Source organism: Lepisosteus oculatus, chromosome 14 (assembly GCF_040954835.1).
Source record: "Lepisosteus oculatus isolate fLepOcu1 chromosome 14, fLepOcu1.hap2, whole genome shotgun sequence".
NCBI lineage: Eukaryota > Metazoa > Chordata > Actinopteri > Semionotiformes > Lepisosteidae > Lepisosteus > Lepisosteus oculatus.
The window spans coordinates 24573419-24587644 of record NC_090709.1 but is presented as its reverse complement, the minus strand read 5'-3'; the positions used below and the strand labels follow the sequence as shown (position 1 = coordinate 24587644).

The following is a 14226-nucleotide window of genomic DNA, read 5'->3' as shown; positions in this document are numbered from 1 at the left end:
CAGCCGGTAATATTTCTTCTGCACTGATAACCAAAAACTGAATTTCATGTTTCGCAAGCTGTGTGAATTTAATCAAAAACAAGTTTTCCAGAAAGGAAATGAACACATGCATTTAACGAAGTCAAGCCCTTTGTGATTGCCCAAAATGGTACGTTCTGTACTACAAGATAGGAAGAAATACACAGCTGGGATTTGAGCATAGGTTCTTTTGTTTAATTGAGAAGCGCTTTAACCAACTAAGCTACGGTGACAGGATGACTGTCACCTTTTCCAGCTACTTGGACACACTGCTCTGAGACATCTGCGTTCAGAAAGTGTTGAACCTGCTCTCAGAGCAAATTGCCTCTTTTACATACAGTAGCAGCCCCGACACTAAGAAACGAAGAGAAATGGCTTTTATTGGGCATTTTTCATGTCCAATGCGTTTGACATTTCCCAAGGGCGACAGAGTTCTTTTGCAACACTATTTCTTCTTCTTTTTTCTTTCTGTACGCTTTGATAAAAAACGAGAAATCATGCAAGGGAAAAATGTCTTTTTTTCATAGAGAAAACGTGTACCAGGAAATGTTGTGTTGAGAAGAAGTGATTTAACATGATACGTGACCTAATTTATCGGAGCGAATGCTCACCCAGCAAGGTCTGGAGAAGTTGGAGAGTCTGGTGGATGTGATAATTATACGGTGTTGTGGAAGAAAACAGTCTTTCTTTGAATTCTCAATCAATTGGAATTTCAGTGCGGAACATAAAGCCTTTGTCTGATTTAAAGAGATTATATTTTAAAACTCATAAAAAATCAGAAAACACACGTTTCTCACTTTGAAATTTTAGACGGGGCGGTATATTACTAGTAGCAACGCTGAGCACACTATTGGGGAATTCAGGTTATGTGAAATACCAGCAGTTTAATAAATAACGCATCTGATGTTGGATCATAAGATTGTAGGTTCGACTTCTACCTGGCTCATGTAAATTTTATTCAAGCTCCTCAGTAATAGATGTCTATTATGTAATGAACCGCACCTGAAAGCAAACATTGGGTCTGTTTCCTTTGTTTTCCAGCATGAAATAGCAAATCGTTACAAAAAGTACCTGCTAATTTCCAATAGCGTTTTTTTTTTTCAAATTACATTTTCAGGCTTCAGACACTTTTTAATAAAACAAAAGTGTCCAGAAACTCCCTAACTTTCAGGTTTGCTTGAACCTGTATTAAAAGAAATTATTTGAAACTTCCGGGATTCCATTCTCTGATGTAGCTGTCTCTAAAGACGGATGTGATGTTTCACAGATGTGAACTGTGCCTTCTCTCTTGTGTTCAAGGGTATTCGCTGTGGGAGATCCTAACTGTATGTCCAGTAGGGCTCTATTTTGTTTAGATTATCTATGTGGTGTACAGATAGAACTCAACTACATGGTGTGAATTCCGTGTTCAGGACGAGCAGAACCTGAAAAACTAAAAGCAGACCTCGACATAATTTGAACACACAGCCTTCTGATGTGGAGTCAGACATGCTACCTTTGTGCCACAAGGTCACAGCTCTCAGCTGTTTTGAATTCCCCAAAGGAGACAAATCAGCTTCACAAAAAATTATCCTGTGAAGAGCGCCGCTCTTCCGAAGAGAGTCTCTTCATCTCAGACCATATTTTATTCTTCCTGCGCAGCTCTTGTGCAGGTGTTGTTCTTGATAACAGATCCAGGAACACTGACTGTTTTTCTATTTTTTTTAATTAAGTACCCCATGGTGCAACGGTAGCATGTCTGACTCTAAATCCCGAAGTTAATTTTCAAAGTATATCGGAGTCAACTGAACCCGCAGTCTTCACCTTAAAGTTTAATTCCCCAAGCCTTATATGTCCATCCCTTCTCGTCAAAACTCATATTTTCACAGGGTACCCTTCAGAAATCGCAGTATAGAATGAAAAACTCCAGTAGATCTCGGCCGCTGTTGGTGATTTTCCTTTAAAAATAAATGAATCTCTGGAAATTTTACGGAGTGTATTACTTTCACTGAGACCGAGGAGTGTTAAGATGTACATGAGTCTTTGTGGCTCGGTTGTTAACCAAAAGGGTGGTTTTATGTTTCACACTAAATTGAGATCTTGAAACCAAAATAGTTAGAAATATGGAACACAACCGTTGTTCCCCAAGAAGGAAAGCTGTTTTGTACTGACGTCACTCCTTTTTATGTAACCCAGATTGTGAAGACAACTCTGCCCTATCAAAGGAAAATGTTACACAAAAGTTGGAAAGCACACTCTGAACCCATCTGTATATTTGATTCCCGTGATCCGTTCAAAGCTGCTTAGTACTTTGCAAGCAAATCAAATCATTTCAGGGAAGAAACTCAGTTTAATGAACTACTTTTGTATTTTCACTCATTGATTTTGATCTTTGTATTCTCTTCGCATTCTCAGCAATAATATTTCAAAATTACAGTTCGGATTTATTGGAAAACTTCACAAGCATTATGAGATTAGGACTGTACAATTGTTTTTTAATATCTTGGTATATTTACCTTCATTTTAATATAGATATAACCATAAATGTTGTTAAGCATATTGTACTTTTGTCGTACTTTTTAAAACATTTTAGCTGAGGACACACGGCGACTATTATACCTTGTGATACATGCAAGACATCTGTAAACGAAGATGTAATTACAATAAAATTGGCAATTCACAGAAAACCACAATTTGTATAATATTATTCCTCTAAATCAATGATCAATTGAAGGATTTGAAGAAACTATCAAAGAAACAGCAGCAATAGCAGATGATTTTGGTTTTGAACCCATCTTTACACCTCAATAATCCATTTGTCCTCGAAAAAAGAAAAGACAGGGATATTTTGAGTCTCATAATTATCCTCTTCTTGATCCAAAAAAAGCGTTTATTGCTTCTGTACTTTTTTGGATTTTCTTACGAAGATCTCACGAAGTATTGCCAGGATCTATATTTTGTGTTCGGTAGCGATAACACTGCTGATATTGATTGAGTAAAAATCTGTGATGTATCGACAGCTTTATCTGAAGCGAGAAATCCTCGAACACCACTTATGAAGTGTTGGGATTCATACCAAGAAATACCTTTTGTTTTCCCACCCAAAATGCTACTATTGCATTACACATTATGCAAACATTACCAGTTTTAGTAGCTTCTGGGCGCGATTTTCCAAAACTGAAACTAATTACAAATTATTTAAGATGAACCATGTCCAAAAATTGTAAATCAGGACTAATATAATATCAAGTGAAATTACTACAGAAGAAAAGGTTTAACTGAAATATGAATAAGACTATGCAAGCCTACAAAATAGAATAATTCAATTTATATAACTTATTCTTTTCCTATTTGAGAAATGGGCTCACATACCGGAAGACACTAACGTTTCTCTTCGTTAGAATATGTGAATAACAGTTTAACCCCAAATGTCTGTAATTGTGATTCTGTTAAAATTCAAAAAAGCATCTATCAATAGTAAGAAATTATTAAGAAAGGAAGAAATTGTAAGACATGAAGACATTTACAGGTTATATCCTTTGCTTTGTCTTTTAACACAAGCGTTCAGGATCCAAGCCCATGTTCGGATGGTTGTGTTTCTCTTGTAATCATCAAATGTCATTGTTTTGTCCGTCAGTTCTTTCTCGAGTTGTACCATGGATATTTTATACCATCAACACTTTTCATGCTCTTTTGCATTTTCCTTCACATACGGAAAAAAACTCAAGGCGTTCTTGTCACTGTGCTACACAGTACAGGACACGCAGTGAGGAATTCGCGCAGCTTTCAGCTCAGTGCGGAATCCAGAGGGAGGACTCGCTCGGTGAATGATCTCTCAGGAAATCCCGGGTGAGGTTTTTCTGCAACAGCCACGACAAGTGTGAAGACGTTCTCTGGATTTCCTGAATGTGACTTTAAATTAGTTCACATTCTTTGGTAGTTAACAGAACTAAATGCTTTGGAGGTACATCTAAAACTGCAGAGAACACTGTAGCACTTCAAGTTTAATTGTGTAAACCTGGCTCTCTATGAACACGAGCAAAGAGTTCTCACTCGACAGAAGACTGCGATGTGAGCACAGTAACATAAAGCACTTGAAGATGCTAGAGATTGAACCTGGGACCTCATACATGTAAGACAAGCACTCTACCACTAAGCTACACCCCTGACATAGAGAACTTTTGAAGATGTGCAGGTGCTCACAGACCACAATCCATCTTTTGCATCTTTTAAGTGCTCTTGATTAAACTATGCATAGAAAAACAGCAGTACTGATGATTTTCATGGACTGATGCACACTTGTTCTGTACAACTCCAGTGATAAAACCTTGTCTGTAAATATTGTAGAACGTAAAAGGGTGAAACAACGCTCCAACCACAGGAATGGTAACAGAAAGGATCATTTTCTTATTTAATACCTCCTTTTGAGATGCCTTGTCAACGCACACAGACGTTAGAGCTGAACAAATATTTTGTACACAAGACGGCAGTGCGATATTAAAATTCCTGTCTTCTTGATGGATTCAGACTGGTAGCCAGAGGACGCCGGGACAACGCCCATTGGACAACTGCTGGAACAGAGGCTGCAACAGAGCTTGTCAGCTGGTTTGGTGTTCGTGCCGGGAGATTCCAAATCCATACACAGTGGATAAGTAAACCCCATGTTCTACATTCTGTCTCGAGAATTCAGTTGTACCTCAAAAAAAGTTGTTATCAATTTAATTCATGAGTAATGTATTTACTTCCGAGTTTAGAGTAACAGTGGGTAATAACACTGATTAGCGATTTGGTAACCGAATGATATATATTGACATATATTCTCTGTTGTGTATCTTTGTGTTTGCATCTCTTCGAGATTATATACCTTGTATATTGATAACCCTCACAGTAAGGTCTGCCGCTCGTATCCAGGCAGACTAGTATATGTTTGGTGCACAATTTATGTTAATAAATGTATCTCGTGTATTGAACCCGTGTGTGTGCGTTGTTAGTTGTTCTGACGATTGATTTTCTAAAAGCCACAACGAACAACCTCGTGATTACTGCTACAATTAATAATTGTCTCAGTAAACCCATCAAACCTCTACAACCACGATACACCACCATTAACTATATTAATTTAGGAACATAAACATATAGTGTAAACTGTATATGGCTGGTATTGGTAGTTTAAAGAAAAAATACACACCAGTATTCCACTTTCTTCCTAAACATTTTAAGCATCAAAGTCTTACATGTAGTAAGATTTTACCACGTTTCGGAAACGTTTTTACATGCTCCTTCTGACCATCTTAACTTTATATACTTTGTGAAAAGTCATAAGATATTCACATTTTCTGTGAATGTGCTCGTTATCGGAGTAAACAAAAGCATACTTTTAGAATTTGATTAATAGGGAATATAATATGGAATCACGTACCTAAAGAAATTAATAACGATATAATTATTTTTATGTACTGTAGCTCAAATAGTAGTATAATACACTTTCTATGGATACATGTGCTTCTACGCAACGCAGAAGCACATCCACAAGTAACATTACCTAGCTAAGAGAGGACATTGGCTAGCCATTATGATAAATACAGTGGAAAAAAGCAATTGGGAAAATAAGACCTGCTGATCTGTTATACATACCAGGAAGAGAACAGAATATGATTTTTTTCTGTTCGAAACGTGTGTTGTCTTTATGAAATTCATGTATTTTAAACGTTTAATTAAGAAGAAAAAAACTTACAGAAAGATACTAAGCTGATCACGAGATAGAAAGATCACCCGTTTTTCGCGCATCAAAAGTGGCTATTAACTGGGTGAACTGTTATTAACTGGAGTCAACTGGGTGAAAACACATAATATGAACATGAAACAAAACAAAAAATAAAAATAAGATACAATCTACAGACATTAAAACCGGTGTCATGGAAATATAACTATCAAGGAAGCCACAAGAGAGAGTTCTCACCTGAGTAAGGTCTTTATTTCAATATTGGGAGCAACCAGAGACTCAATCTGTTACAAGCAGTACAGGCTTTTCATAAGACGTTGCGCTGTAAAAAAGCTCAGCGCTTTGTCCATTCTAAAACTTCCACTTTCCCTAAGAGAAAACAGATTACATCAAAAAGCGAAAGAAGAAGCACTAGATATGTTATTCAAAGCTTATCAGTTACTTTCAGCTAATTCTAACGACCCAGACAGCATATATTGTTTTGGTACATTGTCTTCTAAAGTAACCTAAACAGTGTACTTTGTTGACGCACTGTTTTCTAAAATTCTGCACGTACTGTAGCACAGCAATTACATACTTGAAATATATTATCTAAAAGCCCCAATATATTTCTTTGCAAAGCTCTCTACATTTTAAGAATCAATTTACTTATTAGATTTCCACTTAAAGACTTGTTCGGCTGGCGTTCGGGGAGTCGCGGTTTTCAGAATTGTATTGAGATCGTTTTCCACAGAGCTCAGATGTCAAAGCACAGCAGCAGCTCTCCACAGCGATCCTCTATAGCGCCCTTTCTCCCGCAGCTCCGTCCTCATTGGAAGGAAGCAAGAGTGAAAGGCTGAAGTGAAATAGAGCAGGGACGAAGGCAGTGAAGAGAGAGAACGTGGGAAGAAGAGAAAAACGCAAGGGAAAAAAAGCAGCGTCGTAAAAGAGGTGACGGAGCTGTCCTCTCAATAAGAAGGGTGCCAGCGAGCCTTGCTCTTGCTTACGGCCACACCCCCTTGAGCACGCCTGATCTCGTCTGATCTCGGAAGCTAAACAGGGATGGGCCTGGTTAGTACTTGGATGGGTGACCGCCTTGGAATACCAGGTGCTGTAAGCTTTTAAGCGCAGGAGGCGCCCTATCCCCGCTCGCTCGCTCATTCCCCTGTTCACACGTGCAGTGCGGCTTGTCTGTCTGTTTATTTGTCAGCTTTGGCGAGACACGGGTGCTTGTGTATTAGCGTGAGCGTTTTTTATTCTGATCAGGAACAGTTTTACAAGTCCGCAAAGGATCGAGGAAAGGTTTATCCCCAGCTGAAAAGAGACACAGCGCTTCGGCTGTGGAGACTTGTTCGGCTGGCGTTCGGAGAGTCGCGTTTTTCAGAATTGTATTGAGATCGTTTTCCACAGAGCTCAGATGTCAAAGCACAGCAGCAGCTCTCCACAGCGATCCTCTATAGCGCCCTTTCTCCCGCAGCTCCGTCCTCATTGGAAGGAAGCAAGAGTGAAAGGCTGAAGTGAAATAGAGCGGGGACGAAGGCAGTGAAGAGAGAGAACGTGGGAAGAAGAGAAAAACGCAAGGGAAAAAAAGCAGCGTCGTAAAAGAGGTGACGGAGCTGTCCTCTCAATAAGAAGGGTGCCAGCGAGCCTTGCTCTCGCTTACGGCCACACCCCCTTGAGCACGTCTGATCTCGTCTGATCTCGGAAGCTAAACAGGGATGGGCCTGATTAGTACTTGGATGGGAGACCGCCTGGGAATACCAGGTGCTGTAAGCTTTTAAGCGCAGGAGGCGCCCTATCCCCGCTTGCTCGCTCATTCCCCTGTTCACACGTGCAGTGCGGCTTGTCCGTCTGTTTATTTGTCAGCTTTGGCGAGACACGGGTGCTTGTGTATTAGCGTGAGCGTTTTTTATTCTGATCAGGAACAGTTTTACAAGTCCTCAAAGGATCGAGGAAAGGTTTATCGCCAGCTGAAAAGAGACACAGCGCTTCGGCTGTGGAGACTTGTTCGGCTGGCGTTCGGAGAGTCGCGTTTTTCAGAATTGTATTGAGATCGTTTTCCACAGAGCTCAGATGTCAAAGTACAGCAGCAGCTCTCCACAGCGATCCTCTATAGCGCCCTTTCTCCCGCAGCCCCGTCCTCATTGGAAGGAAGCAAGAGTGAAAGGCTGAAGTGAAATAGAGCGGGGACGAAGGCAGTCAAGAGAGAGAACGTGGGAAGAAGAGAAAAACGCAAGGGAAAAAAAGCAGCGTAGTAAAAGAGGTGACGGAGCTGTCCTCTCAATAAGAAGGGTGCCAGCGAACCTCGGTCTCGCTTACGGCCACACCCCCTTGAGCACTCCTGATCTCGTCTGATCTCGGAAGCTAAACAGGGATGGGCCTGGTTAGTACTTGGATGGGAGACCGCCTGGGAATACCAGGTGCTGTAAGCTTTTAAGCGCAGGAGGCGCCCTATCCCCGCTCGCTCGCTCATTCCCCTGTTCACACGTGCAGTGCGGCTTGTCCGTCTGTTTATTTGTCAGCTTTGGCGAGACACGGGTGCTTGTGTATTAGCGTGAGCGTTTTTTATTCTGATCATGAACAGTTTTACAAGTCCGCAAAGGATCGAGGAAAGGTTTATCGCCAGCTGAAAAGAGACACAGCGCTTCGGCTGTGGAGACTTGTTCGGCTGGCGTTCGGAGAGTCGCGTTTTTCAGAATTGTATTGAGATCGTTTTCCACAGAGCTCAGATGTCAAAGCACAGCAGCAGCTCTCCACAGCGATCCTCTATAGCGCCCTTTCTCCCGCAGCTCCGTCCTCATTGGAAGGAAGCAAGAGTGAAAGGCTGAAGTGAAATAGAGCGGGGACGAAGGCAGTGAAGAGAGAGAACGTGGGAAGAAGAGAAAAACGCAAGGGAAAAAAAGCAGCGTCGTAAAAGAGGTGACGGAGCTGTCCTCTCAATAAGAAGGGTGCCAGCGAGCCTTGTTCTCGCTTACGGCCACACCCCCTTGAGCACTCCTGATCTCGTCTGATCTCGGAAGCTAAACAGGGATGGGCCTGGTTAGTACTTGGATGGGAGACCGCCTGGGAATACCAGGTGCTGTAAGCTTTTAAGCGCAGGAGGCGCCCTATCCCCGCTCGCTCGCTCATTCCCCTGTTCACACGTGCAGTGCGGCTTGTCCGTCTGTTTATTTGTCAGCTTTGGCGAGACACGGGTGCTTGTGTATTAGCGTGAGCGTTTTTTATTCTGATCATGAACAGTTTAACAAGTCCGCAAAGGATCGAGGAAAGGTTTATCGCCAGCTGAAAAGAGACACAGCGCTTCGGCTGTGGAGACTTGTTCGGCTGGCGTTCGGAGAGTCGCGTTTTTCAGAATTGTATTGAGATCGTTTTCCACAGAGCTCAGATGTCAAAGCACAGCAGCAGCTCTCCACAGCGATCCTCTATAGCGCCCTTTCTCCCGCAGCTCCGTCCTCATTGGAAGGAAGCAAGAGTGAAAGGCTGAAGTGAAATAGAGCGGGGACGAAGGCAGTGAAGAGAGAGAACGTGGGAAGAAGAGAAAAACGCAAGGGAAAAAAAGCAGCGTCGTAAAAGAGGTGACGGAGCTGTCCTCTCAATAAGAAGGGTGACAGCGAGCCTTTCTCTCGCTTACGGCCACACCCCCTTGAGCACGCCTGATCTCGTCTGATCTCGGAAGCTAAACAGGGATGGGCCTGGTTAGTACTTGGATGGGAGACCGCCTGGGAATACCAGGTGCTGTAAGCTTTTAAGCGCAGGAGGCGCCCTATCCCCGCTCGCTCGCTCATTCCCCTGTTCACACGTGCAGTGCGGCTTGTCCGTCTGTTTATTTGTCAGCTTTGGCGAGACACGGGTGCTTGTGTATTAGCGTGAGCGTTTTTTATTCTGATCATGAACAGTTTTACAAGTCCGCAAAGGATCGAGGAAAGGTTTGTCGCCAGCTGAAAAGAGACACAGCGCGTCGGCTGTGGAGACTTGTTCGGCTGGCGTTCGGAGAGTCGCGTTTTTCAGAATTGTATTGAGATCGTATTCCACAGAGCTCAGATGTCAAAGCACAGCAGCAGCTCTCCACAGCGATCCTCTATAGCGCCCTTTCTCCCGCAGCTCCGTCCTCATTGGAAGGAAGCAAGAGTGAAAGGCTGAAGTGAAATAGAGCGGGGACGAAGGCAGTGAAGAGAGAGAACGTGGGAAGAAGAGAAAAACGCAAGGGAAAAAAAGCAGCGTCGTAAAAGAGGTGACGGAGCTGTCCTCTCAATAAGAAGGGTGCCAGCGAGCCTTGCTCTCGCTTACGGCCACACCCCCTTAGCACGCCTGATCTCGTCTGATCTCGGAAGCTAAACAGGGATGGGCCTGGTTAGTACTTGGATGGGAGACCGCCTGGGAATACCAGGTGCTGTAAGCTTTTAAGCGCAGGAGGCGCCCTATCCCCGCTCGCTCGCTCATTCCCCTGTTCACACGTGCAGTGCGGCTTGTCCGTCTGTTTATTTGTCAGCTTTGGCGAGACACGGGTGCTTGTGTATTAGCGTGAGCGTTTTTTATTCTGATCAGGAACAGTTTTACAAGTCCGCAAAGGATCGAGGAAAGGTTTATCGCCAGCTGAAAAGAGACACAGCGCTTCGGCTGTGGAGACTTTATTAATAAGGCCCCTCAGTAGTTGAGATCTCTGTTATACCCATCTAGAAACATGCAATCAGCATGTTATTGCTGAAGCAATAGTCACAACATTATTCCACACCTGGGTGAGAGGCGGGTTATGATGACAGTCATGCTTTCTACACCTTATACTGAGCTCAGAAATGGACCAAGCGGACATCTCACGAGCAGATCCCTCCGCGTATAAGAAAAGCAACTTGTCTCAGCAAAAATACCACGGATTCACATCCAAAATATGATAAAAAGGCAAAAACCCCACACTTGGAATGCAAACGTACCCTAAAAAGGAAACACGGTTTTAAAACCAACTTGATTTTCCCCTGGAGAAACCTTTTTATGGACACACATCGCATCTATTACACATGTAGAACTAAATATAAAGATAAAACTTAATATAAGAAGTCATGACATATCACACATGACGAAGTCTGGTCCAGAATAAACAGTTTACACTGACCCACCTTTATTTACCCTGGTCACTCACTTCTATTAACTGTTTAACTGGGTAACAAATTAATATTTGTTTCAATTTGGGATCTACACCTGGGAGCCCTGAAATGTTGGCCAGAGGGGAGAAGCTGATATTCAGACGTGAGAATATATTAAAAAAAGGATCTGATGTTGTTTTTCACCTGTCTAATCAAAGCTTGTTCAAAAATTATCTGATTATAGGACACACGAGTTTATAATCATACTCATTCCACTTTTTAACCCCGTATATATGCACAATATGAAACGTATATACACTAAATCTCACGTGTGACTCCCATAATATACATTTCTTTACGAAAATTAGGAACACTTACAACAATTATCAACCCCCCATGACGAGGCAATATTTCATACCTTTGTTTCTTTGTGGGTTCAAAGTTCTGTCCTGTCGTTTCACACGTAATGTTTTGGTAGTTATCTCAATTTTCCTTTGCAATTATCTCCAAGATCATCATCAACTTTTTGTAAAACGCTATGCACAACTGATATTTAAAGAAAGTCCTGTACCAAAACGTCTTCGTAGGGAAAGACAACTTTTTTTTCCTTACGTTAGTCGCTACACGGTTACTCAAAAAATCCATTCACCGCCTTTAAAAAAAAGTTTCGTTTTTTATTGTGGTTCACTGACATTTCTGTCACAATTCTGAGGGACCCCAAATAAAATTCACTTGCCGGTATAAAGACGCCGGCGAGGATAAGACAGGTATCGAGCCACCTGCGTATCTAGCGGACGTTTAAAATAAAAAAAATGGCGTGTAATGTTGCGAAGGGCTACTGTTTTTTATTTATAGTTTGTCGATTGGAAGGGACGTGGGCCGCGACAGAAATACTGGACGGGGTGGGAAAAGGTTTATTGATGGTTTATTGTACCGCAACGGTCACAATTGACTCACCAGCAAAGATGGCGCCGAGGCCACATCGACTCCCTCCCGCCCTGACTCGCACCGAAGCTCGAGCTGCGGAGCGCGACGCCAAACCGCCGGTCCACGGGCGCGGGCGCCGGACATAGACGTCATAAACCCTTCCGAGGCGCAGGAATTATAGATCACTGTAGTTTCTTCTGGACCCGGGTTAGGGACAGTGTGCCCTCCGTGAGAGTCTTCTGAGGAAGCCAGTGTCTCATGGGTGTCCAGGCTTGGTACCATCTGTCCATCACAGGACACACAGACACACACACTCACACAACCTGGACAGGACACCAGTCCATCACAGGACACACACACACTCACTCACACACCCTGGACAGGACACCAGTCCATCACAGGACACACACACACTCACACACCCTGGACAGGACACCAGTCACTCACAGGACACACACACACACTCACACACCCTGAACAGGACACCAGTCCCTCACAGGACACACACACACAACCTGGATAGGACACCAGTCCCTCACAGGACACTCAGACACACAAACTCACACACCCTGGACAGGAACCAGTCCATCACATGACAAACACACACTCACTCACACACCCTGGACAGGACAGCACTCCATCATAGGACACACACACACCAGGGCCAGTTTTCCCAGAAGCCAATTAGCCCAAAAGCCTGTCTTTGGACCCGGAGAACACAGAGAGAACATGCAGACTCCACACAGACAGCCCCCCCCCCCCCCGGGTCCAGACCCGAGCCCGGAGCCCCCCCGCGCTGAACCCCTCCGTACAGACGGCCGCACACAGCTCCATTGTTCCCGATTCCCGAGGTGATCTGTTAAAAGAAGCCGGTGTGTTGCCTCCAGGTGACATTTCCTACTGGAGTCAGGACAGGAGGCTCTTCTGTACACAGAAGGGGGTGGGGGTGGGGAACAAGCCGCCCAGCCCTGTGGTTGAAGCCGATACCCCGGCTTCTCTCCAGACACAGCTGGGTGAGCTCCTCCAGTCAGTACAGGGGGCTCTACTGTACACAGAGGGTGGCGGGGGTGTGGAACAACTCCTTTGTTCGGGGCCTTGGGGCATTCTTGTTGTGAAAGGCGCTATATAAAAAACTGAATTGAAATTGAATCTTACAGGTTTGGGTTTTTCGGAGATCTTGTCAGAGATCTTGTCTGACGTGCCATTTCAAAAACGTAACGACACTCCTCACGTCCGAGCGCAGCCGGTCTGTGACGTAACGTATGCTTACACAACCATGACGGTTTCATCATGGACAGCACGAAAGCCCGAAAAGTGGTTGACGTTTTAATTTGGCAACGCCACGATGGATCCCAGTTTTTTTTTTATTTTGCGGGCCAAAGAGGACAAAAAAGGAAACGTCTGGAGGTGGATCGATGGTCATCTCTGCGGTTGTTCTGATGTTCTGGAAAAAACAAAACAAAAAAAAAACGGCTCGCTTGCCCGGTCGTGTAGTGTTTCCACACCCCACGCAAATCAACTTCTCTTCGCCCCCGGGGGCTCGTCGCCCGCCGCACCCCTCTCACGTGATAGGGGCTTCCCCCGGCTGTGACGTACTTACCCTACCCCCTTTTCCGCCAACGTCATAGCGAAGGTCGCGCTTCGGGCCGCGGCGATGTTGACGGACTGTCTTGTAGCGTGAGAAGGGTTTAAATTTCGACTTAAGGAGTTGGCCATCGTTATATTTCGCGAGGTATCATACGGGGGGAAAAAGAACATTTATATTTATCAACCTACTAGTAATACTGGGTGGATGTCACGTTCCCCAAAGTTCAGTGCCTCTCTCTAATAAAGTAGAAACGTGACATTAAACTCCGTTCGAAACGGGAGAAATCACCAGGACACTATACAACTGACGTCCGGAAAAGAAAAAAAGAACTCCTATTCCCATTTGTAATGACCCCTTCGTGTTTTTCCCGGTGTGCGCTTATCTTTCGGAGACCGTTTCTCTCTGGTGTTGTTTTGCTGTTGGAATTAATGCCGAGGTGACCCTTCTGTGTGGAGTCTGCGTGTTCTCTCCAGCGGGCCGTTTCCTCCACCGCAGGGGCTGGTCGAACCGGGGTCTCCCAATCGTCACAGAAGTGTGTGTCGTTTTGGGTGGTGGTGGGGGGGTGCATCGGGGATACTGCGCCCCGAGGGGGTGACCTCTCACCTTACTCCGGACGAAGGGAGAAGACCTGTACCTTCACGAGTCCGGGTTGTGAAAACTTCTTCTGGCAGTTCAAAACGTTTCGAAGGGACTACAGCGCTACCCTGTTTTCCATTTCTATCGTGTATTATTATACAGTCATAAGTATCTGTACTGATCACAGATCCCCCTCTCACTACCAGGACTGAAGCCCAGTGCAGCACGAATAATAATAATAATTAATAAGTCTGGACTCTCCACTCAGAGCTCCTCCCAGGTCAGGGGGATCCCCTCCAGCCCCCCTCAGTGTGGAGCCCCCACCTGGATGATGCTCCAGTCCGCTCAGCACACAGCAG

The 14226-nt window shown here is 44.2% G+C and overlaps 6 non-coding genes across 6 annotated transcripts; all 6 read left to right on the top strand.

The window, feature by feature from the left end:
• Positions 1-6699: 6699 nt before the first annotated feature.
• On the top strand, positions 6700-6818 carry LOC138245481 (5S ribosomal RNA). Its single transcript, XR_011194091.1, has one exon. It is a non-coding gene; the product is annotated as a 5S ribosomal RNA (ribosomal RNA).
• A 537-nt stretch (positions 6819-7355) lies between these two features.
• Positions 7356-7474, top strand: LOC138216944 (5S ribosomal RNA). The gene has a single exon (XR_011180657.1). It is a non-coding gene; the product is annotated as a 5S ribosomal RNA (ribosomal RNA).
• Positions 7475-8011: 537 nt separating this feature from the next.
• Positions 8012-8130, top strand: LOC138244743 (5S ribosomal RNA). Its single transcript, XR_011193358.1, has one exon. It is a non-coding gene; the product is annotated as a 5S ribosomal RNA (ribosomal RNA).
• Positions 8131-8667: 537 nt separating this feature from the next.
• Positions 8668-8786, top strand: LOC138244742 (5S ribosomal RNA). Its single transcript, XR_011193357.1, has one exon. It is a non-coding gene; the product is annotated as a 5S ribosomal RNA (ribosomal RNA).
• A 537-nt stretch (positions 8787-9323) lies between these two features.
• On the top strand, positions 9324-9442 carry LOC138244195 (5S ribosomal RNA). The gene has a single exon (XR_011192808.1). It is a non-coding gene; the product is annotated as a 5S ribosomal RNA (ribosomal RNA).
• Positions 9443-9979: 537 nt separating this feature from the next.
• Positions 9980-10097, top strand: LOC138217575 (5S ribosomal RNA). Its single transcript, XR_011181287.1, has one exon. It is a non-coding gene; the product is annotated as a 5S ribosomal RNA (ribosomal RNA).
• Positions 10098-14226: the final 4129 nt, after the last annotated feature.